Genomic DNA, 27,972 nt, shown 5'->3' with positions numbered 1-27,972 from the left:
CGGCTGCTTGCGTCAGTTGTTGAGTCGGTTCTACGCTACGCGGCTCCGGTGTGGCATACCGCCGTCGAGAAACCGGGAGTGCAGGTAATCCTGGAGCGAGAGCAGCGCCAAGTGATTCAGAAGGCAGCCACGGCATTCCGCACTGTATCCTTCAGCGTAATCGCTGATGGTCCTTCCTTCTGCGTAATCGCGGGCATCGTGCCAGTCTGGAGGCTTGCCAAGGAGGACGCCAAGTGCTACGAGCGCCAGCATGCAGGAGCACGCGACACCAGCGCCAAGCAAATCCGGGAAGAGGAGCGAGCTGCAACCATCCGCTCGTGGCAGGTTGCAATGGGATGCAGACGCGCAGGTCGCCAAGATTACCTCGACGACACGCTGGACGCATCGCCTGATCCCCGACATCGCTGCCTGGCTGGACAGGACGCATGGCAAAGTGAGCTTCCACCTTTGCCAGCTCCTCTCAGGCCACGGCTTTTTCAGGGCTCACCTCAATAGGACGGACCACGTCCCCTGTCTGCGGTTGGTGCCCCGGAACGGAGGAGACGCCCGAGCATGCCATCTTCCGTTGCCCCCGATTTGACGACATTCGCGAGGTATTCACTCAGCTAGGGGAGAAAGTGCCCGTAACACCGGACACCCTTCAGGGGCACCTCCTCCGCGGACAAGAGGAGTGGAGCCGTATAACCGAAGTGGTGCGACGGATTACGCAGGTGCTCCAGCGAGAGTGGAATGAGGAGCGCGCCCGCCGTGCCAGGGAGCGACGAGCAGTAGCTGAGCTGGAGGCAACCAACTCGACAGCGGCGGATACTGATTCCGACGGTATCAGTAGCCTCCATGCTCGGACTGATCCACTTGGCTACACCCGAAGTAGCAGGAGAAATCGGAGAGCAGATATTGGCAGCAGCACCAGCCATGGTCCTAGGAGTCGCAGAAGCCAGGCTGCAGATACCACCATCGCCACCAGTGCCCCAGCTCGCACCGATCCATTAGGCCGCACCCGCAGCAGCAGGAGGCAGCAGCGACCTAAGAGTAGAACCAGCGAAGCCGCAGTACGGAGTCACCCGCCAACAGCGCCTGCAGTTGATGACGTTGGCAACAGCAGCACGCATCCTCGCGACCACCACGAGGCCCGAAGCCGAAGCCGCAGACGACCAGGGAACGGGGTTGTGGAGGACAGCATCCCCACTCGTCACAGGAGCCGAAGTTCCCATGCTCCACGGGAGGCGACGACCGACTAGCCGTAGTCCTATGCCGTAGTCCTATGACGGCGGCCGAGGAGGCGGCGGTTTCGGAGGCCACCACATCGGGTCGCTAAACAGTGGCAGGTCGTGCCGTAGGTGCCCCACGGCACGGATGGTGCGCAGCCGACGCTGTCGGACAGTACCTGTTACGCGCAAGGGCTTTGCAAAAGTCCAAGCGGCTTTCAGGCGTATGCTCGACTCATAGAGCCAGGCCCCAACCAATGACCAATACCTCGCGGTCACGGGCAGCCCCCGATCTTTTGAAGATTTCTTTTCTTTTTTTGTTGTTGATTTTGAGCCAAAGAAAGCGCGCTACTGTGGCACCGCCACAAAAAAAAAAAAGTGGCGTCAGCCGGAAACTAATATTTTTAATAGTATTATTAACTAGTAATAATGAAGTTGTGAAAGTTTCAGACCTGTACTATTGTTTTTCGCTAAATGCCGTATAATGGAAATCGAACGACCAAAAATAAATCCGCACAAATAACTGGAGCGCCGGTGGACAGATTGACAAGGCCTGGAAATCTTTACTTTTATAAATCTCAGTTTCAAAGTCCCGTGATGAGATGAGGCAATTAACCCTACAATTTTACAGTGCACGTGAAGCATGCCTTTTTACAATCTGACTCTAAGTGGAAACGGGACTCGAACACGGGTTTACCAAGAGCGAAGCCGTAGTCTTGCCGAGGAACCATAGCACAAGTTAGAAATGGTGAGGAAATATCGCTACTTGAATAGCAAACGTAGATTTTGAAGAAAAATTTTATTTCGTACCATAAAAGATTTCCCCAATCGGGATTCGAACACCAAACCTCTGATGCAATGCTCGAGCACCACTACCAGTACACCAGTTGTACGAATGGATTCCATAGGGAAAATACAGGTATATATGGCTATGTGAATAAATTGATCTACCAAGCTTTAAATTTAATAATGGTTATGATAATTTGAAATCTATGTATCAAAATATGATCGGATTTGAAAAAGTACATTAAATATCTAAAAAAAATCATGAAAAAATATTTCCCAACCGTCAACAAAAAAGTTTTTCTCAGCCTAGATTCGAACTCCGATCCTCCGGAACAACACCCATGCACTTAGCCCCCTAGACTATTGATGAAAGAAAATTTTCGCGTGATATCACAGCTACTAATATGTATGTAGGCAAACTAAATGTAGCATAGAAAATGAACCAAGAATAAAAACTTCAGTCACATTTTTCCTGCCCGAGCTTCGCCGGGGCTTCGAGCTAGTCCATAATAAAAGCAAAACAAGTGCAGTGGGGGCGATCGTTCTTTCGCTCTCAGAACGCCAACAAGTGCAGTGCAATTTTTTTAACCCGTGAATAAATTGACGCGTTCCTGAAATTACAATGAAAGTTCTTCTTGGCTTCTGTGGCTTCTGGGAAAGAAAGCGCCTTGCCGCACGAGGTGCAGCAATACAGGTTGTTCCATCAATCCGAAGTCGCAACATTACCATCTGTTGCACTATATCCCGAAATGGAATAGTTACTTATGAATATGCAGATCGAGCATTCAATCAGCATTTGTTTCTTAATTATTTAGATAAACTGAAACAAGATTTTGCAACACACAATATCAGCGAGCCAATAATTATCATGGAAAATGTGGCTTTCCACAAAACCGGAATCATTAAAACGTTCTCAGAAGAAAATAACATTAGGCTCGAATACCTACCACCTTACTCACCTTTCTTAAATCCAATAGAAAACATATTTTCTAAATTGAAAGAAAAAGTCGGAAGAGCAAACCCGCTGAATGATATGGAGTTAATGCATGCCATCAAAGACGGGGCTAATTTAATATTGAGAATAGTAGATTAAGTTGTATGTGGCACGACATCCCCTAGTGGGACAAGGCCTCTCTCCGAAGAGAGTTTGTGTGACCGAAAGACGGTATATTATAGATCGGTGGTCAGCCGCTCGTAATACCGGAGGGTGCCAGACTCGAGATTCGATCCCACACCTGTGGTGTGGTGTTTCCTCGCGCTACCGCTGCGCCATGGGCACCCCTAAAGTTAGGTTGTATACTGTGCAGAATTAATTGACAAAAATAATAAAAACTGAACTAGTTGAACTCGGAGCTTCACTAAACTGAACAACTAAACTAAACACTTCACTAAAATACTATTTTATCTTAACATTGATAAGTGTCTAATTATTTCTGTGCTGTACCAAGCATACACGCAGGCGCAATTACAAAAAGTACAGATTAAGATAAGCAACAATGAAACAATTAACATTTCAAGCTCCATCGCAGAGATTAATCTTCCAAGCAAGTTCTAAGTAGAATACAATGTAGAATGCAATACGGCATGCAACACAATTGAGAGGCAAGATAAAACGCAAAGATGCAACGTAATCACAATCAAAGCCAAACAGGCAAGTACGCATATTGTAACCTGATATTGTTTACCGCTAACAAATTCAACCACGAAAACACCAAAATAACTTTGCGCAATAAACCAAATGTTAACGAAGCAATGCATGCGTAGTTGGGAATGCGTGTTCCCACGCTTTCAAGTGCATACGCCCTTAGGCAGCATACGACTCGTCTCAATATGACACTGCGAGATAATTCTCACGATTTCGGGTGCACATGCAATTGCGCCAATAAACAACATATTAAGTTCAAGGGCAAAAAAAACGTTTAGAAACACATCAAATACAATGTATGGATTCCCACACTTTCAGGTAAAATAATGAACCCCAAATTAGGCAAATGAACATGTTCAATAGGCACGTGTAGGATCATATTAACCAAACTAACCAATCATAATTTAGTAAACAGGAAGTAAGCCAGACAGTAAATCGATATCAAATCTATAAACGACCAATCAAAATTCAGACAAACGAAAGCGTTAAATTCAATATTATTTTCTTTATCAAAATTCTTAGAAATTTAGACATGAACCGTGGGAACCCATTAGAAAAAATCCAAAAAGAAATGTTGAACTTAAGGAAGAAATTGTACTATAAATAAAGGGCCAAAGACTGATCGAACAAGTCTCAGTTCAATAGAAGTCTCAGTAGAGGAGAAGCCTCAGTTCGCGACGCTCAGTTCCGTCCCCGTTCAAGGATGGAGTTACAAACAGCAAAGAAGTTATAGTGAAGAATAGACAAAAGGCACAGTTCGATCAGTTTAGGCAACTATAGAAACGAAACCACACTTGTGTTTTATTTCGGGACAAAGTCTCGAAAAGGAGGAACGATGGGTTTCCTACAGGTACATAGTGATCAGTGAATTCCACCACGAGTAAAAGGCATTCTACAGTCAGCAGTGAGGCTGCTAATTCGAAGTGATAGAAGGAGATAGATAATATATCATGGCAACCGTGATGCCGAAAGTTCACGTGTAGATATATTATCATTAGAAAGTGAAGTGAAGAGAACTACGTAATATATCATGGCAACCGTGATGCCGGAAGTTCACGTGTAAATATATTGCCGGAACCGTAATGCCGGAAGTTCACGCGTAGTCTTTACTTTTATAAATCTCAGTTTCAATGTCCCGTGATGAGATGAGGCAATAAACCCTACATTTTTACAGTGCACGTGAAGCATGCCTTTTTACAACCTGACTCTAAGTGGAAACGGGACTCGAACACGGGTTTACCAAGAGCGAAGCCGTAGTCTTGCCGAGGAACCATAGCACAAGTTAGAAATAGTGAGGAAATATCGCTACTTTAATGGCAGACGTAGATTTTGAAGAAAAATTTTATTTCATACCATAAAAGATTTTCCCAATCGGGATTCGAACACCAAACCTCTGATGCAATGCTCGAGCACCACTACCAGTACACCAGTTGTACGAGTGGATAGCAGTGGGAAAATACAGGTATATATGGCTATGTGAATAAATTGAACTACCAAGCTTTTAATTTAATAATGGTTATGATGATTTGAAATCTATGTATCAAAATATGATCGGATTTGAAAAAGTACATTAAATATCTAAAAAAAACATGAAAAAAAAATTAACAGCCGTCAACAAAAAAGTTTTTCCTAGCCTAGATTTGAACTCTGATCCTCCGGAACAACACCCATGCACTATTATCGGATTTGAAAAATTACATTAAATATCTAAAAAAAATCATGAAAAAATATTTCCCAACCGTCAACAAACAAGTTTTTCTCAGCCTAGATTCGAACTCCGATCCTCCGGAACAACACCCATGCACTTAGCCCCCTTGACGATTGATGAAAGAAAATTTTCACGTGATATCACAGCTACTAATATGTAGCGCTAAAATTTCCTTGCTACCGGAGGCAACAAACTAAGCTTATCACCACGTGGAGAATAATTGTTGACGAGCGTCAAGGGGGCGGAGGATGATCAGGCAGAAATTGACACATAAACAAAACGCACGTAAACAAAACATTGCATAAGCCATTATGGCAATTACGGCCATAATTAATTTATGGGGCCGAACCCGTAATGATAAAAAGGGGAACTAAAAGGAGCTAGAAAAATATTATAAAAGATAGTGGCAACAAAAAATCTCTCTCTTCCACCAAAAATCACCCGGGTAATTATAATACGCAGCTGAAGCCAACCAAAAAATATCCCGAAAGAAAAGTCGCGCAAGAACACGACCTATACAAAAATAGTTGGGGACCGATATGCGACTACATAGATAAAGAATGCTTGACAGCATTTACAAACGGCCTTAGTAAAAGTGATTTTGCGTTTTTACAGGCTTCAAACCCAGAATCCGCATATTCAGCTCTGTGTAAAGTTCAAAACACCTACGAAAACAATAAAACGGCCCAACCTCGTGCCACTTATAGCAATTATAACCAAGCCGGTGATAAGCAATTCTCAAAAAATGTTCCTTACGAACAAAAGGCTAGATCTGATCGGCAAAAACCCATACCGATGGAAGTCGATTCGTCGATTAGGTCAAGATACAATACAAATACGCATACAGCCAAAAGTGAAATCGAAAGCGATAACTGCTATTAAGGGGATGGGAAACGAAGCGTAATCGCTAGCGTAATGGTGGTATTCTGCTGGTCAATCCGTCAAAAAGAATTTTGGCTCACCTACCCTATAATCGCATGCGTAATCTTGTATATTATAATATTACACTGCGATTTAAACCCCCTCACAATTTCGCCCCAACCCGACGAGCAGTTTTTGTCGTCCGTTTCTATTTTCGTTGTGCGACGTTTATTCGTAGTGCACATGCTTCAAAAACACGTTATTACTTGTTTGTGCATTTTTATTAAGTTAACACAGTTTAATTATTGATCTAAAAAAAGGATGCTTTGAGCTTTGAAGTGGTTAACAAGCACGAGAGTAACGTTCTTTGAGCAACGTAGTCGGAACGATAAACGTAGCGAACCTCGCATCGAATATCACATATTGACTTGTCATTTTGCGTTTACCTCAGCGGATCACGCTGAGCGGAAACAGATGCAAAATTGGAGAATGATGTTGTATTTTAGTTGAAAATAACTTACACGATTTTCGAATATTTTACTATCCACAGTCATAACATTCTTCTTCTTGGCGTAACGACCTCTCGGTCATGCCTACCCCGTTAAGGGCTTACGAGACTTGTTTCCCTGTTGTACGTGGATAGTCAGTCCTCTCGTACAGGGGAGGGTCCGGTCACGGTTGGGATTCGAACCCACGCCGTCGAGGTGGTGAGGTACATTCATAACATTCCTTGACATAAAAATGATGAGTTTTGCGGAACGCTCCACGCGTACCGCATCTCCCGATCCCAGTACCATCTGCGCGTATTTAAATACGCCGCGTCCGTCTATCGCAGTTACAACCGCGTGCGTCTTAGGACCCACATCTGGCGCATCCAAGGGAGACTTTACACCAACCCTCGGTCGTTCTGGCGGGTTGTTAACCAGCGCAGAGGCCAATCCCGTATCCCTTCCACCATGTCCCTGGGCAACCGCTCGGCATCCTCTCCACAGGCGATCAGCAACATGTTTGCTGCGCATTTTGCCGGTCTTTTTGTCGACCCAGCTCAATCCACGGCGTCTCTCTCGTCGGGGGTGGCGAATGTCCCGCGCGATGTAATCAAAATCGAGCTTCCCTGCCTTGTGGTCGTCAGCTTGGCTGGTCCCGGTTCATAAGAGGGGATGTCGCACGTCCGCTTCCAACTATCGAGGCATTTCCCTCCTTTGTGCAGTCTCTAAAGTCCTCGAATCTATCATCCACTCTGCCATATCTCCTCTTGTAAACACTGTTATCCCATCCTTTCAATATGGCTTCATGTCTAGACGCTCCACCGTAACCAACCTAATGTCTTTAGTACTCGATCTGTACCCGAATATGGTGGGCTGGTCGATGTTATCTACACCGACTTTAAGGCAGCATTTGACTGCTTGCACTGTTTCTGCACTGGCTCCTTCCTTACAGATCGGACGTATAGGGTCAGGGGCGAGGGGTCCCTCTCCGATCCGCTCATCGGCCAATCCGGTGTACCTCAGGAGAGCGTTCTGAGTTCCCTCCTTTCCTCGCTTTTCATCTCTGACTGCGTCTCCACCCTCCCCCCAGAGGGTTGTCTGATATACGCCGATGATGTCAAGTTTTACCTTCCTGTGTCCTGGTCTTGCAAAACTTTGCGAATGCTTTCTCGGCTTGGTGTGTGGCGAACGGTCTTGTTCTTTGCGTGGATAAATGTTGTGTAATCTCGCTTGGTCGTTCTCCCGACAAACTGTTACACAACTACCGTCTTAGCGGCCTGCCGCTTCCGAGCGTGACTGTTGTCAAGGACCTTGGAGTATGGTTGGACGATCGGCTGACTTTCAGGGCCCACCTGGACTCAGTCGTCGAACGCGCTAGCAAACTGCTGGGACTCATCAGTCGCATGGCGTCGTAGATTTGTGACCCCCTATGCCTGAAGGCACTGTACTGTTGCTGGGTATGACCCATCATTGATTATGCTAGCGTTATCTGGCCACCTGCCGGCGACACCGCGATGGATAGACTGGAGGGGGTGCAGAGGAAATTCACGCGTCTTGCCGTCCGGCGATTCTTGAATGACCCCTCTGCCACCCTGCCTCCCTATCCGGTCCGGTGACGTCTGCTGGGGCTGGTTAGCGTGAAGGACCGTCACAGCCATGCACGCTCTATGCTGATCGCCAACATCCTCAATGGCAACATTGACTCTTCTACCCTTCTTGCAGCCATCCCTTTCTACGTCCCATCCTATAGGCTACGTGTCCGCCCTCCACTCCACATGCCGACTACCCGGTCTCTATTTGCTCAGAACTACCCTTGGGTGCGAGCGCTGTCTGACTTCACCGTTGGTCACTTGTTTGACCACAACATACCCTCTGTCAGTTTTCGTCCTCGTTTCTTGTCCACCATTTCCTAATCCTCAACATATTTCCTCTATCACTTACCTGTACTCATTTCCTCATTTTCGTCGTCTGTGTTCTCATGTTCTGTCTGTAAGGTTTAAGTTATGGACTTTGAATAGCCTACATGACAAACAAATTTTAATAAAAATAATAATAATAATTAAAACCGCAAGCGCAACAATCGAAAGTGAAAGATGGAGAGCATAAACCAATGTGGTTCGCTCTGTTTATTGTAGAAACGAATGTGGTACATCTGTTTCACAAGGTCGCCAAGTAACAAAAAAGTTCAAGTAAGGTAAGTAAGTGAATCATGTCCAACTTAAAACGTGCGCGTGAAACGGGCAACTTGTACCGTCGAGTGGATAAATGTATCGTAACGAATGTATAGCAAACAAACACATGTTCGACACTATGTATATATTCAAATATTATCAATATTCAAAACTTTAATATAAATATATCTCAGCGATACAATGATTATCGCATTGATTGAATCAATGATCTCTAACGCCAATTATTGCGAGGTGATTGGCGTTTGGGATTCTCGTTCGCTATTTTATATTAGTAAATAAGGAATTCTTTTCGAGTTTTATCTTCAGGCGTGAAAGATGTCCAAAAGTAGGAGGTTAATTTTTAAACAATCGACATCTGCTGTCATTATACAGATTAGTGATGAGTCCGTCCCTTGAAGAATCGATTCCGACCCGTAGGTGCAACGAGTTCTGGTCCACCCGAACCAACGGGTCGAACTCGCATATGGACAGCTGCACCTACTGGTTAAACCGGAGTCGTTGCACTTACGCTTGACCCGAACCAACGGGTCGAACTCGCATATCGGCAGCTGCACCCACGGGTCGACCCGGAGTCGTTGGAATCGGGAATACGACCCGAACCGCTCCGGGTCGCTTACGGATCGCTCCGACCCGCTCATCACTAATACAGATCAAATCTTTTGTTCTTATCGCCGACGAAAATTTGTCTTTTTTTTAATCTGTGTCTGTGTTCAAAGGTGAAATACAACGTAAAAAAAGTAACGGTAATCTTTGTCTAGCAGTGATGTTTTTATATCAGTGTTACCAACATTAAATAAACGAAACCATTTTGCACACAAAAATAGGTTTTGATAAGATCTTTACTAGCTTCCAAAAGACGTAATCTCATGAAACAATCAAATGTTACACAATAAAAAGGCGATACGACATCGAAATCTAAAAAAATCATAGAAACTTGCAATGGCTTGAGGGTAGTGAATGTGGGTAAGCTGTGCAATTATTTTTAACCAGATTTTGGCATGACCTATCTTTGTAAAGGATGGAAGTTGGATAAAAAACTCTCAAGCTCCTTTGCTACCACCAAGATACTGCGCCAAGGGGATGGGCTTGCCTGCATACTCTTCAACCTAGCGCTAGAGAGGGCCATCAGAGATTCGGAGATGGAAACTTCGGGGACCATCTTCTATAAGTCAATCCAGATCCTCGCATACGATGATGATATTGATATTATTGGTAGAAGACTCTCGTATGTAGCAGAAGCATACCAAAGGATCGAGCAAGCGGCGAATAAGCTCGGACTGCAGATAAACGAGGGAAAACCCAAGATGATGATGGCACTATCAGCGGCTCTGCCAAAATCTGGCGAAAGCCTACGCGGGGGTGACGTACAAGTAGGTGAACGCACTTTTGAAGTCGTCCAAAATTTCACCTATCTTGGGTCAAAGGTCAACACCGACAACAACATGAAATTCGCGCTAGGGTGCTGGCAGCCAACCGGTCATATTACAGTTACCAGTTAAGCTGGGACTATACCGGACATTTACTTCATGAGGAACATTGCTTCATGCCTATGTATGAATGAAAAGTTTCAGCTTTGATCATTTGTATTGCTCTTTGCCCCGCATCCACATTCGTTTTGAATGTTCTTAACGTAAAAAGCACATTTTACACAAAAAACATGCAACTTTTTGGAGAACATTATCAATCGCTTGCACTCTGAAACCGCACAACACATTTTGGTCTCTTTGATAGTGCCGACAGTACACTGTGCCTTGTTGCCTAGTTTATTTTGAAATTTAAACCAAACATTTTGTGGTCATATTTTTGTACCTTTATTGCATGTTAAAAATGTTACGAATAACTATGAAGAAAACACAAAGAAATTCCATGCGACTATGTATATTTAATGCTGCGCGAAGAAATAGCAAGCAAATCATACGGTGCGATCGGTTGTCGCCACACCATAGTGTGGCATAACCAGAATCAAATGGTTCTTGCCAGCGCTTCTTTTTACAAGGTCTATACGTGTGTGTCATACACATGTGTGTACCAAGCGACGCGTGCGTGTACTGTCACACAAACACCGAAGCGATCAGATTTTGATCGATGGAAAACAAAACCCTAGTTAAACCCGAGGGTGTACCAGAATCTCGGTGGACTACGAGAATAATTTGAGGTTAAGATCCCAAACGCTTCGGACTGGCAAAATCAAATGGTAAATAAATACTTTAATAACAAGGAAAAGTATATACACATTTCTCCCTCAGGCAACATATCAACTTACAAAACCGAAGGAACGGCGGAACGTTTAAATTGCTGTTTACGATAAAATTATTCTTTGTTGCGAAATAATGTTTTTTCAAAATACTATTTCTGGAGAAGATGAAGCAAAGCAGCAGTTAAAAAAGTATAGGATGAATCTTCGATATAATTCTGATCCTCTTGCTTTGACCGATACAGCATAAGAGATTGTTGTGTGTTGTGTGTTTTGATGATCACTTCAAATATACTGATTTCATTACAAATTTGTGGAAAACTTCCTGATATTGAATGCCTTTTTCATGGATTTACTCGATGGACTTGGCTCTACAATTGACCCCATAAGATCACATGGGATATCAAAGCAGGAGAAGCTGGCAGCTTGCATGACTTTCTTTGCATTTGGCAGATACCAGTATGGCGTGGGAAAAGTTGTTCATGTCGCGATGGCGCAGACTACTATGAACAAAGTTTTACGCAGCACCCTGAACCCACTTCATTCGTTGGTATCGGATTGGGTAAACATCCGTATGAACCAGCAAGAACAGAGAGAAGCAAAGGACCATTTCCTTTTACAAAGCAGCATCGAGGAAATAGTTATGTGTGTAGATGGAACGCACATAAAAATTAAGAAACCAAAAGATCGTCCTCTGCTCCACCTAAATAGGAAATCATATTGTAGCATGAACGCCATGATTGAGAGTATAAAATTTAAAAGCTGCTTATAGTGTTCTATTTGTAATTTGTAATTGTATTCATTTTTTTTTATTTATAGGTGTGCGACCATAAATCGCGTATATGAGCAGTAGATGCATTTGCTGGATCCCATCAGGATGCACATATTTGGAAGGTGAGCACTGTAAGGAATTTCTTTCGAGATGTACAATCTTTTAGGTGAATTTTACAATCCTTGTTCTTGAGCGGTTGCTATATTTCTTGACGATTTGTTTAAGTTTACAGGTGATGCAGGTTATCCATCGGAGCCGTGGTTGGTAAGGCCATATAGAGACCCCACGGAAGGATCTGTGGAATCCAATTTCAACAAAAGGCACTCGTCAGGGCGCATCATTCTTGAGCAGACGATAGGTATTCTGAAAACCAGGTTTCGATGTCTTGCTGGAACAGGCAGGTCACTTAATGAGTGTGAGTGACTGTTGGCGGTTTTTTGCGTAGCTCTACGTTTTCGGATATTTTTGTTCAGTTGAGGGCAGATTTAACGTTTGTTTTCACTGTGCAAATGTGTCCGAAGTGTCTGTTTAGTGTTTGGTAGAGTTTGTTTTTGATCGTGGTGCATCGTTCGGTGATAGCGGTTGGTTTTGTTCTCGGCGGCGTCGCTTATCAGTGACGTTAGCTGGAGCGATATCCATATCGCCTGTTATCGCAACGGTGTGCTTGTAGTGGTTTGATAAAAAGCATAGAATGTAAACAACTATGCAATTAACCAGAAGGTACGTGAGGTGAAACATCGACACATTTGGTCGAAATGCGAACAAAATGAAAGCAATTGAAGAATTGGTTTGTTTGGTTCTCAAGCGTTGTTGTTTGTTTATCTTCTAAGGACGATTCCCGCCAAATTTGAGTATCAGCATACTGTCAAAAGCTATTTTTCGATTTTATGCAGTCTAGACGTCAAAATGCTCTACATTCCGCTACCTTGTATAGAGTTTATTTATCTTGGTCTACACGAAGTGAAAAAAAACACACGAAAAATGATATTTGCGCCTGTATTTTCAGAGTTTTGCGCCTCGTGTAAACTAAGCATTACAGTTAAACAATCAAATCAACACTGAACGCGCTGACATCTGCATCGGCTCACGAATACGCACGTCTACACGAAGCGAAATACAGCGACAGAAAAAATGATATTTTCACCTGTATCTTCAGAGTTTTGCGCCTCGTGTAAAGCAAGCCCTGCTGGAAAAAATTACGTTAACAAGCCCTAAACACACCCCTTACATGAATATTTTTGTTAAGGGAATTTGTTTGGTTGTGTGCGTTGTTGAGTGACTTTTTCCCCTTTTTAAAGCTTCCCGACTCCCCTTCCATACCCTTATAACCATGCTCCCTTACCCGAGCCAATGCCCGGAGCTGAAATGTCATCAAACAAACGAAACACTAAGCTTACATCAGGTTGTTGTACTGAACCTTGAAACAAAAGAAAAGACAAGCAAACACATTTTGTTAATGCCTTGAATAGGCAATTATAATTGTGGTCCAGCATTCATGGTAAGTGTAGTACAAGGTGTTGCTGGAGGTATTAAAGATTGCTGTTAGGTATTAAAGATTACTGAATTTTACTTACCTATTTTGGTTTTTTGGTAGATTTCTTACCACATTTCAACAACAAACACACTTTTCTGTACATTTTTTTGCACACCCTTCGACATTACACAGTCATCAGCACAACACAGTAATGACGTTTTGATAGCTTATACCAACGTTGTTGAACTCAAGGTTATGTGGTAAGTGTTGAAGCAAACCGAAATGTGAAAACCATTCGTGCGAATCAGATTCTTTGCTATTATTAGCCAAATGGATAGCCTAAATCCTTGCAACAAAAATTTGGGATGTATTTTTATTTATTTTGCATCTAGATTATTCAATGTTTTCTGAAGAAAAACTTTATCGACAAAATATTTGCATGGTTAAAAAACGTGGACAAGAATCCAAACGTAAAAAAACTTGGCTTTCGATACACCTTAAGCTTCAACTACTTTGTTTGAAGCAGGAGGCGGAATTCGGAATAAAGGAGAAGATAGTGTGCGTAGCTGCCTACTGCGTTAGATCGTGGACGGGACAGGCGAAGTAAGGGGAAGTGCATGAAGTACAAGAATGCGGCATACATGCTTGTGGACCAGAGGGGTTAAACAAATGGCGGAAGAAGTGTGAAACGGGTGGAAATTAAGGGGAGGTGAGTGCCGTTTCCCGCGGGGAGATGGAAGAATTGTTGTCGTTTTAAAGTTTGCCGATTCCCCACCTCGCCCCAACACCGCCGCTACAGGTTCCACTCCCGGTCCTCGAATGTTCGATCCGGCAGTTCACTTTCTAGATTCAAAACTTTGCCAACGGCAGCTATCGATTTTTCAAATCAATTGATTGATTTCCAACTGATAATACAACCGTTTACAACGTTTTCAATGCACGGTGCTAGCCAAATAAATTCTCAAAATATTTGTTGAATTTACCGTGATGCGGAAAATGTTTGCTCGCAGATCAGACAATAAGAAATCTAACATGAAATACATTTGCTTCGCAGAGTAAGAAACATAACTTGAACTTGTCGCTACAAGATCCATGTTATTCACTGGAAAGTTAATCACCTTATTTGAATGAGCGGGAAATTACTTTTTTTTACAATTCGTATCACGTCACAAAATGACAAAACAATGCCCACCATTTTGTCAAATACCTGATCGATTTATGAATATTAAATCATAAAGTAGTCAATCCGAAATAGTTCGATTCACATGGTCAACGAACATCTGATCAAAAAGCACGACGTATCGGTGGGTAAATCAAAACCGATGCAGAGCTTCGATAAAACGCTGTTGCGAACGAAACGCTGCAGCGACTGCAAAGAAAAAAAAGCGAACAGGCGAAAGCAAAACCGCACGCCCGCTCTCCAGTGTGTATGTTGCAGTTTTAACGGCGGGAGGAATCCACTATCAAATAGCCTAACCGGTAGCGCGCTTTACTCTAGAACTTTTCACACCCTCCCTGGTTCAAACACTCGATTCGTATCCAAAAAATCTCAACGGTTCACGAATCTTCAAGAATCATGAAACCCGTCTTGGCTAGAGCTTGAACAGAAGCAGCAAAAAAATGAGCGGGGACGTGTTTTGACTAGAGTTTGTGTGTGAGAATGTTCTACGTACGGCTTTTGCTTGCACACCGGAAATGAATTTCGTCGTTTACGCCTCGGTCAGCACGGTTAGCTTCGTGCGCAGACCCCGTACGTTCTGGTAATATACATTCAGTGAAGCTCGATCATCCGGCTGGGGTCAGGGCAGGGTCCGGATAGTAGGAGAGGCTGGCATTACGCAAACAGACGCGGGACAGTGAGTGCGTGTAGTTGATCGCTATTCAGGAACAGGATCGGTAGCAGGTGAACGTGTGGCAGTCTCAGTCCTGGCGTGATCCGCTCGAATTCTCTTCTTGAGAGCCGCTAGACTTTCAGGTGGTGTTCGCATTTGGTTCCTCCGGGATACGCCACTCGTAGAGGCGACAGCGGAGTCGGTGGGACAGTTGGCAGAGGGGACAGCGGGCAGCGTAGTGACCACGATTGGGGAGGGAGTAACGGGGTCGGGGTGAGTGGAAGAACACGCGGACAGCGAGCCCGATCCCGGTACAGCAGGTAAATTACTCGATAAGGTATCTTCGAGCGAGACCGTGGCCGCGGGAGGCTGATGTTCCCGGAAGATAAATTCGCGACTTTGAAAGAAATAAAGTGCAGCGTGTTAGTGTCAGTGTCCCGTTTCACGAGCCTTCGTACCGTAATTTCTTCCCTTTTCAACGACAAACACGTCGAGACCATGGTGATAACGTGGTCTTCTGTTACGGTGGGCGCAAATAATATTTATACATAATATTGCAATGAATAAAATGTTTCCTACAAAGGTTCCAAAATGTTATTTATGATCTGTTATTTGTCTTGTGTTGTAAAGCTGTAGCAGCTCGTAGAATGTTTTTGGCGATCACAAATGGCGGTTTGTTTAAATGGTTTTGGAATGGCAAAATTTGGCAAGTGTCCACAGTGAAACTGCATCGTTAGAGGATGATCGTGAAGCGTAAAAAAAAGAACCAATCGATGTTATGTGTTATTAATAAAAACCATTGAAAGATTTGAGGAAAATCTTACGTTATTCACAAGTTTTAAATACTTTTTTTTATTATTTCGAGACTGAATTCGGACAAATTGAACATGGAAATCAAATACATATTAATATATTGACGGTACGCAGCATGCTCTGAATCTAATGTGATTACAAACGTTTCATGCAATATGTCAATATCGTGTACCTGTCGATACTTATTGGGTAAAAAGCTGTGGATTATTAGTTTAAATATACTTGTTGGAAAAGTTTTAATTTAAGCAAAATTCCTCGTAACTTTATTTATTAATCGAAATCGTGCTATGCGGCGTTACAAAAATTAAACTGTCTCTTGTCGCCTTTTCCAACAGAATAGAAGCGATGTTTTCTTGCGACACCTTTTTTATGGCTTTCTTTCGCTCTTTCTGTTGGACTCATTTCGCGCGATCCTATCCGTCCAATTTCGAACCCCCCCGACTGTCACTTTGCCATCGATCGCGAGCATGTTAGTAAACAAAGTTTACAATACTTGTGAAAATGGATCAATCAAAACGGTACAAAAAAAACGTAAGTTAAACAATTGATACATGATTTAATCACAACACAAAACTACTCTGGTGTATACGTTGAAAAGTTTCAGTTTTTTACGGAATATTAATACCGTTTCCGCGAAAACTTTAGTTATGTTATGTTGTTAACTTTTGGAAATGTTATTAATTGAAAGTAGTACCCGCTTGAGCCGGTAAAAACGTAACAAATACTCCAACTGGACATTTTCAACTTATACACCTAATTACTAACAAAACTAATACTTAATTGTATACTGCAGCCAACTCAAGACACCGAGGACATTTTGAGCCTCATAGAGCTGGTCAAAACCTACCCTTGCCTGTGGAAGGATAACGATCGCCAGCATAAAAATAGGGAGCTCCATTAAGAAAAATTTATTCATATTCTTTCTACCACATTCGTGTATACACTTGATTTTTAGTTTGTATACGAAGATTGTGGTACAGTCAGTTTCCAAGTTACGTCTTCTAAACTGGATTTCGCCACATTTATTTCAATATTTGTTATTGTTTTCTTCAACAAATTTGTGATAAAAAGGACAAAAAAGAAGACTGCAGATTTAAGGGGTCCGCTGGGTACATCTAGGGGACCACCTGAATGTGAAAATACAGTTCATAGCCACAATGTAATAACATAATCATAATTAAATTATTTCTTATACTCTTCGCGGTAATGGATCGGTAGCAAAAAATGCCGTGCCAAATGGTTTCGCATATTATGTAATGCTCTTGCTGGTCTTAATGCAACAGCTGAGAATGGTAAAATTGAAGGGGGAGATGCTTCATCGTTGAATTGTTTGAATTCCATTAATGTTGTTTGTGTGTTTGTAGTGGGAGGAAAAAATTCGGTGGAATAATTATATAGTGTGCTGTCGTCGAAAATTGTGCAGCGTTACAGCGGCAAGAACTACTTTTTCAGCCATTTCTGGTTCCAGGTCGATGGACTTAGCTAAAACCTGGAACACTTTCGCCAAAATTCCAAAAGCGTTCTCTACAGTACGGCACGCTCTTGAATGTCGATAGTTAAAATTCCGCTCCATCGACTCTGTGGCATGCATTCCTCCATATGTTCTGAGGCAATATTATTTCATAGCAAATGCCTGATCACCTAAAAGGAAATATGGGACTTCAATGCTGTATGACAAATTTAAAATTTCGGGAACGAGTATGTTCAGCTCCCGACGTTCGAATTTTTGGAAAATGGGGCTATTTTGAAACACCCCACCATCTGAAATCCTCCCCTGACAACCGACGTCGGCAAAATTGCCGATTGTATAACCACGCTCCGCTCCCTAACGAAGACGGTTTCTGCTGCAAACGCTGCTACCACAGCAGCCGCAGTTGCACCGTTATCGCGAGCCAGAAATCTGGGTAACTTTGTAGAGACTGAAGTTCTCCCTTTCGAGCAAAATAATCCGGCGTTCTGCAGCCGACTGATCCGTGGGGTTACTTCATTTTTAAATGAAGAAATCCAAAAACTCTACGAGATACAGCGCTTTAGTCCACGTCACGACCACGACTATCTGTAGTTGTAGCGAATGATGCGAGCGGTTTTAGGAAATACAGAGAGCAGATTTTAGCAGGGTGCAGGCCAGATAAATTAATAAATGATATTTAAAAAAAACAAAAACCAGATAGCCTATATCTTGCCTAATAGCAATAAATGGTTCAAAATATTAAAGCAAAATAACGTGTTTTCAAACTAGATGAATTAATACCATGCCCTGACATATTCCTTCAACTCATTGATGATATGAGTAAAAACTTACTTTGAATACGAAAGCCAAGGATTCATATGAGTCGCCTGTAGCCAAAAACCGAAGCGCGATGGCGAGCCGTTGCTTAGGAGATATTGCTTTGCGCATTGTCGTATCTTCTTTAGCTATTTTCGGCCCAACCAAGGACAATACATAATGAAACTCCTCGCGATTTAGTCGGAAGAAGTCATTATAGCGGTTGTTTGGGCCTTCTCCATCAAAAGCCTCGAACAGCCAGCTACAAACATCAACCCTTTCCAGGAAAAGGTCCGTTATACAGCAGCGACGTTCCGCTTTCTGCTCCTGTTCCTCCTCCCCTTCTTCAATTACTAACTGCACTAATGTAGCCAGTTCTTCAGCTGCAGCAGTCAAAACTGTGTTGAATGCCATTTTAATAATATTTTTTTTAACTAAAATACCACAACGAACTCAACGAACAGCACACGGCACAACGCACTCAAACCACTACTCATAAACACAACAAACCTTCATTTGGCATTTGCAACTGCACATCTGCGGTACCACACGATTGACAGCAACATCTGCGGTACCACAGAAGCCCTCCCAAACGTGACATATTTATCTGTGGTCGCCATTACGGAAAGAACAAAGGAAAAGCTGTAGCCGTCAAAGATCTGCATAGATTAATATGTAACGTCTACATCCAACTTTAACGGTAAAATGCTGTCAGATGGGCAGTCAACTGAAAATCTGTTTTTCGGTCGACAAATGAAAAATAGATTTGCAAAAATTTGCGCACCATGTCCATCGCCTGAAACTCCGCCCTGGCCACCATCATTGACGTACAGAAAATTGTAGTCCGCAGCAACTAGCACAACGGTGCTGTGAAATCTTTTGTAAATGAAATATTGCGATCCGCTATGATTCGGAGCTTTTATATGTGGATGTGTTTCCCATCAATCGCTATGGCGTGAGGAAAATTCCATCGCTCCTCAAACTTTCGTGAAACATCCAACCACTCTTGTTTGTTTGACGGTAGCTGAATATATAGTGAAAAAGTAGTTGTAATTAGCGAAAGTAATGCAGTTTATGAATGCTGAACCTGTCAATGCCAAACAGGCATCAAACTCGACTCCACCTGCCTATCCCATTCCCGGACCTTCCAATCCTTGTTCCACTTGCCCATCTCCGCTGTATTCTTCTAACTCTACTGTCCCAACCATTGAACAATCCCACTCCCCGATGCCTGAAGACAACGGGCACAAGAACACGAAATTTTTATACTATTTTGGTAGTACGCCTTCGGTTTTGCCTCAAAATAGGCCTCAGTTTTGGCGACCACCTCTTCATTGCAGCCAAATTTTTTCCCTGCGAGCATCCTTTTGAGGTCTGAGAACAAGAATACGGTGGGTGGGGAAGCAATTCGAAGCCCAATTCATGAATTTTTGCCATCGTTCTCAATGACTTGTGGCACGGTGCGTTGTCTTGGTGGAACAACAAGTGGCGTTCACAATAACAAAAGTTGCTTGACAAAAGACGCTCTGTCTCATAAACTAATTGACATACAGACGTCAAATTTTGACACGAATCATTTGAAGTTTGGTACCAAGATGATTAAATACTGAATAGATGACTTTTTAGGAGGTATTTTTTTAGAAAATGGCGACCGTGGCTTTTGACAGCATGGTGATAAACAGCATAGAATGTAAACAACTATGCGAGTAAAGAAAAGGTACGTGAGGTGAAACTTCGATACATTTCGTCGAAAAATCGGTGACCCACTTCGGCCGACGGCTTCTTAAACATTTTCCATGCGAACAAAACGAAAGCAATTGAAGAATCGGTTTGTTTGGTTCTCGAGCATTGTTGTTTGTTTATCTTCTAAGGGCGATTCCCGCCAAATTTTAGTATCAGCATACTGTCAAAAGCTATTTTTCGATTTTTTGCAGTGTAGACGTCAAAATGCTCTACATTCCGCTACCTTATATAGTGTGTATTTATCTTGGTTGGTACTATATAAAAATAATATGCATTTAATACTAGCGGTGCCATCTATGTGTCAGACCGGGGATTTATCAGCCAACCTGTTAACGAGTCACCATGTGCAGCGGACGTCATCAATGATCGGTGGGAATGTTGCTGGCTGGATTGAAAGCTTTGATAGCACAGAGCAAAATTTAGCGATTGGTATTACAGACCATCAAACTATGCACAACATTGAATCCGATGTTACCGAAAGAAGGACAAACACCAGGGGACACGGAACACAGTGAAGCGAGTCACTTTTAGGATTTTCTCTTTAGTGTTTTAAGTGTAATTAGATCAATAAATTATTATGAATTATAAACTAAAACATAAATCAATTTTAATTATTTTCACATGCAACGTTACCTTCACATAATCGTGAAGCGCGTCCATAATCGCATCACATATTGGGTGTACAACTTGAAAACCGGAATGTTTTAGCGAAATTTTATGCTTTATTGTGGAAAGTCTTACAATATATTTTTTTCAAAGTATTGCCCGTCAGAAGCTATAACATTTTCCCATCTTTCAGGCAATTTATGAATTCCATCGCAAAAAAATCGCGCCGGCTTGCCGGCCAAAAACGAATCTATCCAATTTCGGATGCCTTGCTCTGAAGTGAAGCGTATTCCGGTGAGGACGTTTTGCATCCGGCGGCTTTCAAACGTTTCGAAATGGCTTGCTGAGTCACTCGTCTTCAAACTTTTTTGGTTGTCCTGGGCGTTCTTTGTCCTTGATATCAAAATCGCCACTTTTGAAGCGTTGAAACCATTCAAAACACTGTGTTTTCACGAAAGCATCGTCGCCATAAACTTCTACAAGCAAACGATAACTTTCCGTAGCAGTTTTCTTTGCAAAAAAAATTACCCAACAGAACCTCCCGCAAATGCTGTCTTTCTCTCCCATTTTTGAAGTTATTCATCGTGAAAAATAATAATGATGCACACAAGATAAAATTGTTTTGTTGGCTGATTTTGATAGCTGTACCTTCAAAATGGCATATATATAAAGTTCGAGCTTTCACCATATTTGTTACTACGGACATCTAGCGTCAAATTCCGGTCATTAAGTTGTACACCCAATACTTCTTGTACCAGCTTGTTGATCGATGATTTTGAAAGCTGTAAATACAAGTATGTAATAAAATCTACGTCGAAATAACAATTTAAAGCTATATTACCCGAAACAATATATCTCACTAAGCTCACAACACAGCGGCTCATATGCGTAAATCCATGACTCATCACGAGCCCAAAACTAAACAGCAATCGCCTGTATGACTGTTTCAAGATGAGCAACAAAAGTTGTCGGCGCACGAAGTACTTCCGAGCAAATGGTCGCATGTTTTTTCGGAAAAACTGGACATATCGCAACCATACCACTAGAACAACGCAGAACAGTCTATTCTGAGTGGTACACAACAATGTATTTGCCAGTTGTCCTTCAAGAAATCAGGAAATTGAACCGACGAAGACGGACGCCCCTCACCACGATAATGCAAGCTCTCACACATCGGCTCAAACCCGCTAAGCAGCTCAAAATATCGTGCTAAAAACATCATACGCGCGGAACAAACGTCCTACATTTTTGTATGGGGGTGAAACAAATGCAGTACGTTTTCGAGCAGTCGTCCTACTTTGTCCTACTTCCCATATAAAACTGCTCAATGTTTGTTTCATTTTAGGACGTTTTTAGAACGATTGCTCGAAATCGCCTAGCGGGAACAACAGCAGTTTTGAGCACTCAAAACATCGATTTGATGAGTCATCCGCCATATAGTCCTGATCTAGCAAATGACTTCTTTTTATTCCCGTACATAAAAAAAACTGAGAGGTCAACGTTTTTCAACACCTGAAGAAGCGGTTGCTGCATTCCAAATCCATGTTTGGAGATGGGGAGTATTTTGAAAAAATAATAAACTGATTTACGAACACAACTATTTGTTTTTGTTCTCAAATCCCGAAATATAGAAGGCAACCCTCGTATAATACAGCACTTGGAAGTGCAAAGCGTTAACCCGTTCGCGGAGTACCATTCGGAGAAGCGGTCGAGGGATTCTTGAAGGAGTAAGAAGTCAGAAGGAGAGCATATGGGCAGGAATGATTTGACATCGTCAGCATACAGCAAGTGTCCGTTTGGAAGCAGCACGCTGACGCGATCATTAAGGAAGAGGGAGAAAAGGAGAGGACTGAGGATGCTTCCCTAGACAACTCTCGACACACTGAACTACGGATGCGAGAGGGCAGCCCCCACCCGCACAGGGTAAGATCGTCCGCTAAGGAATGATCTGGTCCAGGAGTAAAGAGCCCCCCGACCCGAGGCGTTCGAGTTTACCCAGCAACAAGCCATGAGCCGTCAAATGCGGTGTAGTCAACCCAGAGTACAGATTGGTTTAAACCACGGACAGTAAGGTCATCAAATTGTTCATAGGTTTGTAGAAATGCACGGACGCACGATGGAGGAGTGAAGAATGGATTCGAGGACTTTGGAGGTGGCACAGAGGAGGGAGATGCCTCGATAGTTGGCGGGGGATGAACGGCATCTCTTCTTGAAGATTGGGACAACTCAGGCCTATTTCCACAACTCAGGAACCTCTCCATCGTGGCGGCTGCGCGAAAAGCGACGCGCCAGAATAGGGCCAAGGGATGTTCCGTATCCGCGTATTACTGTTATCATCAAAAGTAAGTTTTACCTAAGAAATATGATAATAAAAGACTAAAATTCTAATTTACAATGTATACAGATGGAAAACAACCGAATGATTATTCCGCAGAAGAAGGAACCAACCCTGAGCGTGAGTATCATATTTACAAACCCAACTGGATATATGTTGCTGGATGTGGGATCCGCCGTTGGTTGATTTGACCACGCAAAGATTGGTCAACCCAAAAATTCTCGCCAAACTGAAACTTGGTGCTGCGTCTTCAGATTGACTCGGATCGGACGTTAGGTTTTTTTTCTGGATATCTAGGATTACTTCCTTTGTTATCACTGAAGACACTTGTGGACCTCCGCTCAACTCGTAGGTGTTGTTCGGCCAGTTGTAGTTTGCAGTAGTGGCTAACGGCGGATCGATTCGATAGTTTGATGTTCGCTGGTCGTTTCAGTTGTTTCTTTTTAGAATTTTTGTTCGCTTCCACTTATTGCGTAGGTTCAGAGACGTCCAGTATTGTGCAACAAACAAGATGATAATTACAAAAATAGTACGAAGCAGGACCATTCTTGGCGCTCGACTAGCGAGGATATGGGCCTAGATGTTTCCTTGCTTAAAACCAAATGAAAACATTTGAATGGAACAATGGAAGAAGGTTGTTGAATTTCGCCAAACTGGAGCAGGTAAGAAAACGATTGTGACATATTACATTTTTAGCCGCAATCCTAATCTATAAGCCAAGTACCCTAAAGCAGATGCTTAAAATTCCGAAAGCAACTTCAGAAGACAGTCGGTAATTAAATACAGTTTCCGGACATACTGCAGAATCAATACCCCCATGTGGCCGTAGGCAATATATAGAACACACGACGCCTTGTCTCATCAATGTGCCGTACATTTTGTTGGGAAAGGCGTTGGTTCCGGAATGATTAATTCGTTCCTTTTGAATTTTTGATGAATTTTACTGTTCCGAAAAAATCCTGAGCTAGACACCCCTCCTTTGCCTCCAATATCAACGTATACAAAGTTATAGTCTGCAGCTACAATACCGAGCAGAACAATACTAAACCATTTTTATAATTGTAATAAACGCTATCGGATTTTTTCGGTTTTTTAATTTGGATATGCTTTCCATAGACAGCACCAATAGCATGGAGAAATTGCCACTTTTCGTCAAATCGATCTGATACTTGTTTCCATCCATTTTGGGTATCCGGTAACTGAAAAAAGAAAAATCTTTCTAAATCAAATTTATTTTATAATGTTACGTGTCATTCTCTTTTGTAGATAAGCCAGGCCCGGAAGCATTCGTTGATACACCGGCGGTCGCCAATTTACCACAGTGCTTCCCTGGTTCAAGGCCCCGTCGCAGCCGAGCGAAGATCACCGGTCACAGGCCTATCGGTTGAGCAACGTTCTCCGGCCCTAGTTGCATCAGGCGAGTGACGATCCCCGGTCGCAGGCCCATCGGGTGCGCGACGACCCCCAGCCCTAGCTGCATCAGGCGGGGGTCTCCTGCCCCAGGCCCATCGGGCTTGCTAAAAGTTCTCCATTGCCAGAACAGAAAAAACTCTTCAGTCCCAAGATTGCAACAGCGTGGTACATGTACTTGCTAGCAGTCCAGACAACCTCGGCAAACACGTTTTGACAGTCGGATAATGAACGTTCTTGACAGCTTGGAAAATGTTTGCCGTAAGATCGAGCAGCGTTTTGCTATTTCTGGATTCTTAGAATCCCTAGCATATCGATTGCAAAAGAAAAAGCAGGACCAATTATTACAAATCCTAAGTGTAATTGAAACGGTTGTGGACAGCATCGAAGATGCTGAGGAATTTGTAGAGCCGCAATAATCGGTTTCCAGTTTTTTTTTACGTTCGTTAGAACGGCCTTTGAGGCGAATTAGACTCGCCAGGCTCCGGTGGCCTGGCAATGCCATGCGAATGGCACCGAACGACCCAGGAGAAGGCGTGGTAGGCCTAAATTGAGGTAGAAGAACGATGTAGACGAAGCCGCCAATAAAGCCAGGATACAGGATTGAACCAGTGTGGCAGGCCAAGACCGCTCAGCGCCAGATAAGTAAGGAAATGGTTATATATTCCATTTCGAATATTGCAAAGTTAAAGCAAACCAAACCACATTGAAACCAAAACTAGATCAGGAACATGTATAGTAGTGTAATAATACAACGGGTTTGTATGGCTTAGAAATAAAAACAGGCTGTGATAATACAGTAGCCATTAGGTACGGTCACACGAGACGAACCCTGCTCGAATTTCGACGCTCGGCGAACCTTTTTTTGAATGCGTTAGTGAATCGAGCAGAGTTCGCGAACCTTTTTCGTGCAGAAAAGGTGAGCCGATTTTGGCGAATAGCACGAACATTTTGCGCGAACCTTTTGACAGATTCCGTTTAGGGCTCTTTCCACACAGCGAGTATGGGACGAGTTTGTTCTGGCGAGTTTATGAGTCCTGTCAAAAACTCGCACTGAATTTGACCGAGTATTGAGGGTATTATGATCCGGTTCCGCGTTATTGCTCGAAAGTTTCCGCATATTTGCTCGAATAGCACCCTGGGTATTTATACAAGTATTCCAAGGTATATAAATATATAGTTTTTAACAATTTTCGAGCACTTTGATTTTTAATCAATTTTCAAAACGATCGAGTTATTGGTGTGTTTTATACTTTGGCTAAATGGCTAAATAAATCAAAGTGACTTGTCAAAACACAACGTTGATATCAAAGGGGCATCCTGAATTATCATGTTCTTGGTAAATACCAAGATCTATAGAAGCCACATATACCTCGGAAACATACGGTCTATAGAGAACCATCGACCAGGAGGTGCTTGAAACTGCTCGACGATAACGACGCGCGTCTTTTCGTATCCGCGCATCGTCTCGACAAGTAGGCGGCGTCGTTTTGGATCGTCGAGACGGCCAGCCATTTTTTCGCTTTTTTCAAAGTGTTGTTTACCTTTTGTATGGGCCAGCGTCGAGAAGTTTGTCGTTTCCGCGCTCCCAATCATAATACCCTCATATGTCTCCGTGTGGACGAAGCCAGGCGAGTATGGACAACATGGTGCACACACAGAATGATATCCATCGCTGAATAAATTCTTCACTTTATACTTTCGTGTCTTGAATAAACTTAGTTTCGCCAATTTAATATTAGCTTTTATTAATAAAAGAGAAAACGATGAAAAACCATTCGGTTGTGGACGTTAAATATACATTAAAAGCACTAGTACGGCTTAGAACTTGAAATTTAGAATGTGCTAAAATTGGCTTTGAAAGCGCCGGTCAGTGTAAATTAGCAAACAACTGATACTGGCCATGAGCAATTTGGCCCGCCTACACGTATTGTGGAGAATGCGTCGAGATCGCTTACGACTGTTTTGGAAAACAGAATAGAAGAAACAGTGGTTCAATTTGTGCGCATGTCGAAAGTGGATTTCGACCATCACGCACCTTTGAACGGGAAATACGAGCAGACCGATAAGAAATAGCGTCTTCCCGTAGAATATTTATAGGTTTGCCGTACAAAGACGCAACTATAATTAAATGGAAGCATTCCGGTCAGAACACTGGAGGGAGATAACGCTCCGTGGTGGTCGAACCGAATATTTGGCTACGGGGGACGCATACACTAGCTTGCCATTTTTTTGTTCAAGGTGCGTAAAGATATTTCTGAATTATTGATAAAGCTGATGTTTCGCCAGCTGTTGAAGCGCCTATGAAATATGATATGGTGATGATACAGCTGGCATCTGTAAACAAAATTAGAAAACAGCTGAGTCTTGTTATATAACCCTATGTATTCACAAACATCAAAGCTCAAAAATGTGTAGTATGTGCTCAATCGCAGTATCTCTGTCGTTTGATTTTACAGACAACGAATTTGAGCTAAAATGGAATTTTCCTCACGCCATCGGGGCCATTGACGGAAAGCTTGTGCGGATTCAAGCACCAAAAACCAGTGGCTCAGAATATTATAATTATAAGCACTTTTATAGTATTGTGTTGATGGCAATAGTTGACGCAGACGAAACCATCGTATCGATACGAAAATCTATCAAAAATTTGAGAACAACACACTGAGAATCGCTGAGCTAGTTGTTTTGAGGGTTCCCTACACCATTAAAGTTCCGTACATGCTGCTTGGGAATAAGGCTTTTGCTTTATCATCTTACTGCATTCGGCCTTTTACCGGAGCGCATCCTATCGGATTTCCTAAGCGAGAATTTAATTATCGGCATTCTCGTGCCCGGCGGACGGTAGAGAATGCGTTTGGAATAATGAGTTCAGTATTCCACGTCTATTCTCGCACTATTTTACAAACCCCAGATGTTGCGAGGAAAATTGTACATGCGACTGTATGTTTGCATAATTTTCTGCGAAAAAGAGAATCCCACAACACTTATTCGTCATCGGATTTGGCAGACAGAGTTGTGGAGGGACAGATAGTAGAAAGATCTTGGCGCAATACATCGACTATTGCCATGCAAAGTCTTGGACAAGTACCATTAAGATCATCGAGGGAATTGGTAGGAGCTACGGACCACCTAGCCAGAGATTTTGTAAATGACAATCAAATTAGATAGTACGTTCTATAAATTAGAAAATCAGCCTATAATTAAGTTAAATGATGTTGATTGAATATAAGTTAATGAATAGGTTAACTAATTTTATGTAGGATTAGTTAGTAAAGAAATAAGCATTAATTAGTAATTTTAGTTTGATTAGTTATGATTTTGAGCTCATAATTACACCAACGTCCTCGCTATCCGTTTCCTGTACGTCGTAAAACTCCATAGCGTCATAGGCAAACCAACTTGGCCGCAACACGGATCTCAACCGTCTGAACCTTCCACGCAGGGATTTCCATTTGCTTTTCAGCTCATCCACTGAAAAGCATCCAGAGGTTGCAAGGCTGTTCCATGCGTCTGCCTTTTTTTGTATATTTTTATAGTCCACAAACTTCTTAACCCAGATTGGTGGATGGTGTTTTACACCGTCGATGAACAATAGCACTTCCTCATCGCTCATGGTAATTGTCTAAAAATGAAATGTAG

General features: G+C 42.7%; 1 pseudogene; it reads right to left on the bottom strand.

The window, feature by feature from the left end:
- Positions 1-17,152: 17,152 nt before the first annotated feature.
- On the bottom strand, positions 17,153-27,946 carry LOC131264592 (uncharacterized; annotated as a pseudogene).
- Between the last annotated feature and the right edge of the window lie 26 nt (positions 27,947-27,972).

This window comes from Anopheles coustani, chromosome 2 (assembly GCF_943734705.1).
Source record: "Anopheles coustani chromosome 2, idAnoCousDA_361_x.2, whole genome shotgun sequence".
NCBI classification, from domain to species: domain Eukaryota; kingdom Metazoa; phylum Arthropoda; class Insecta; order Diptera; family Culicidae; genus Anopheles; species Anopheles coustani.
This window is presented reverse-complemented; position numbering and strand designations above follow the sequence as displayed.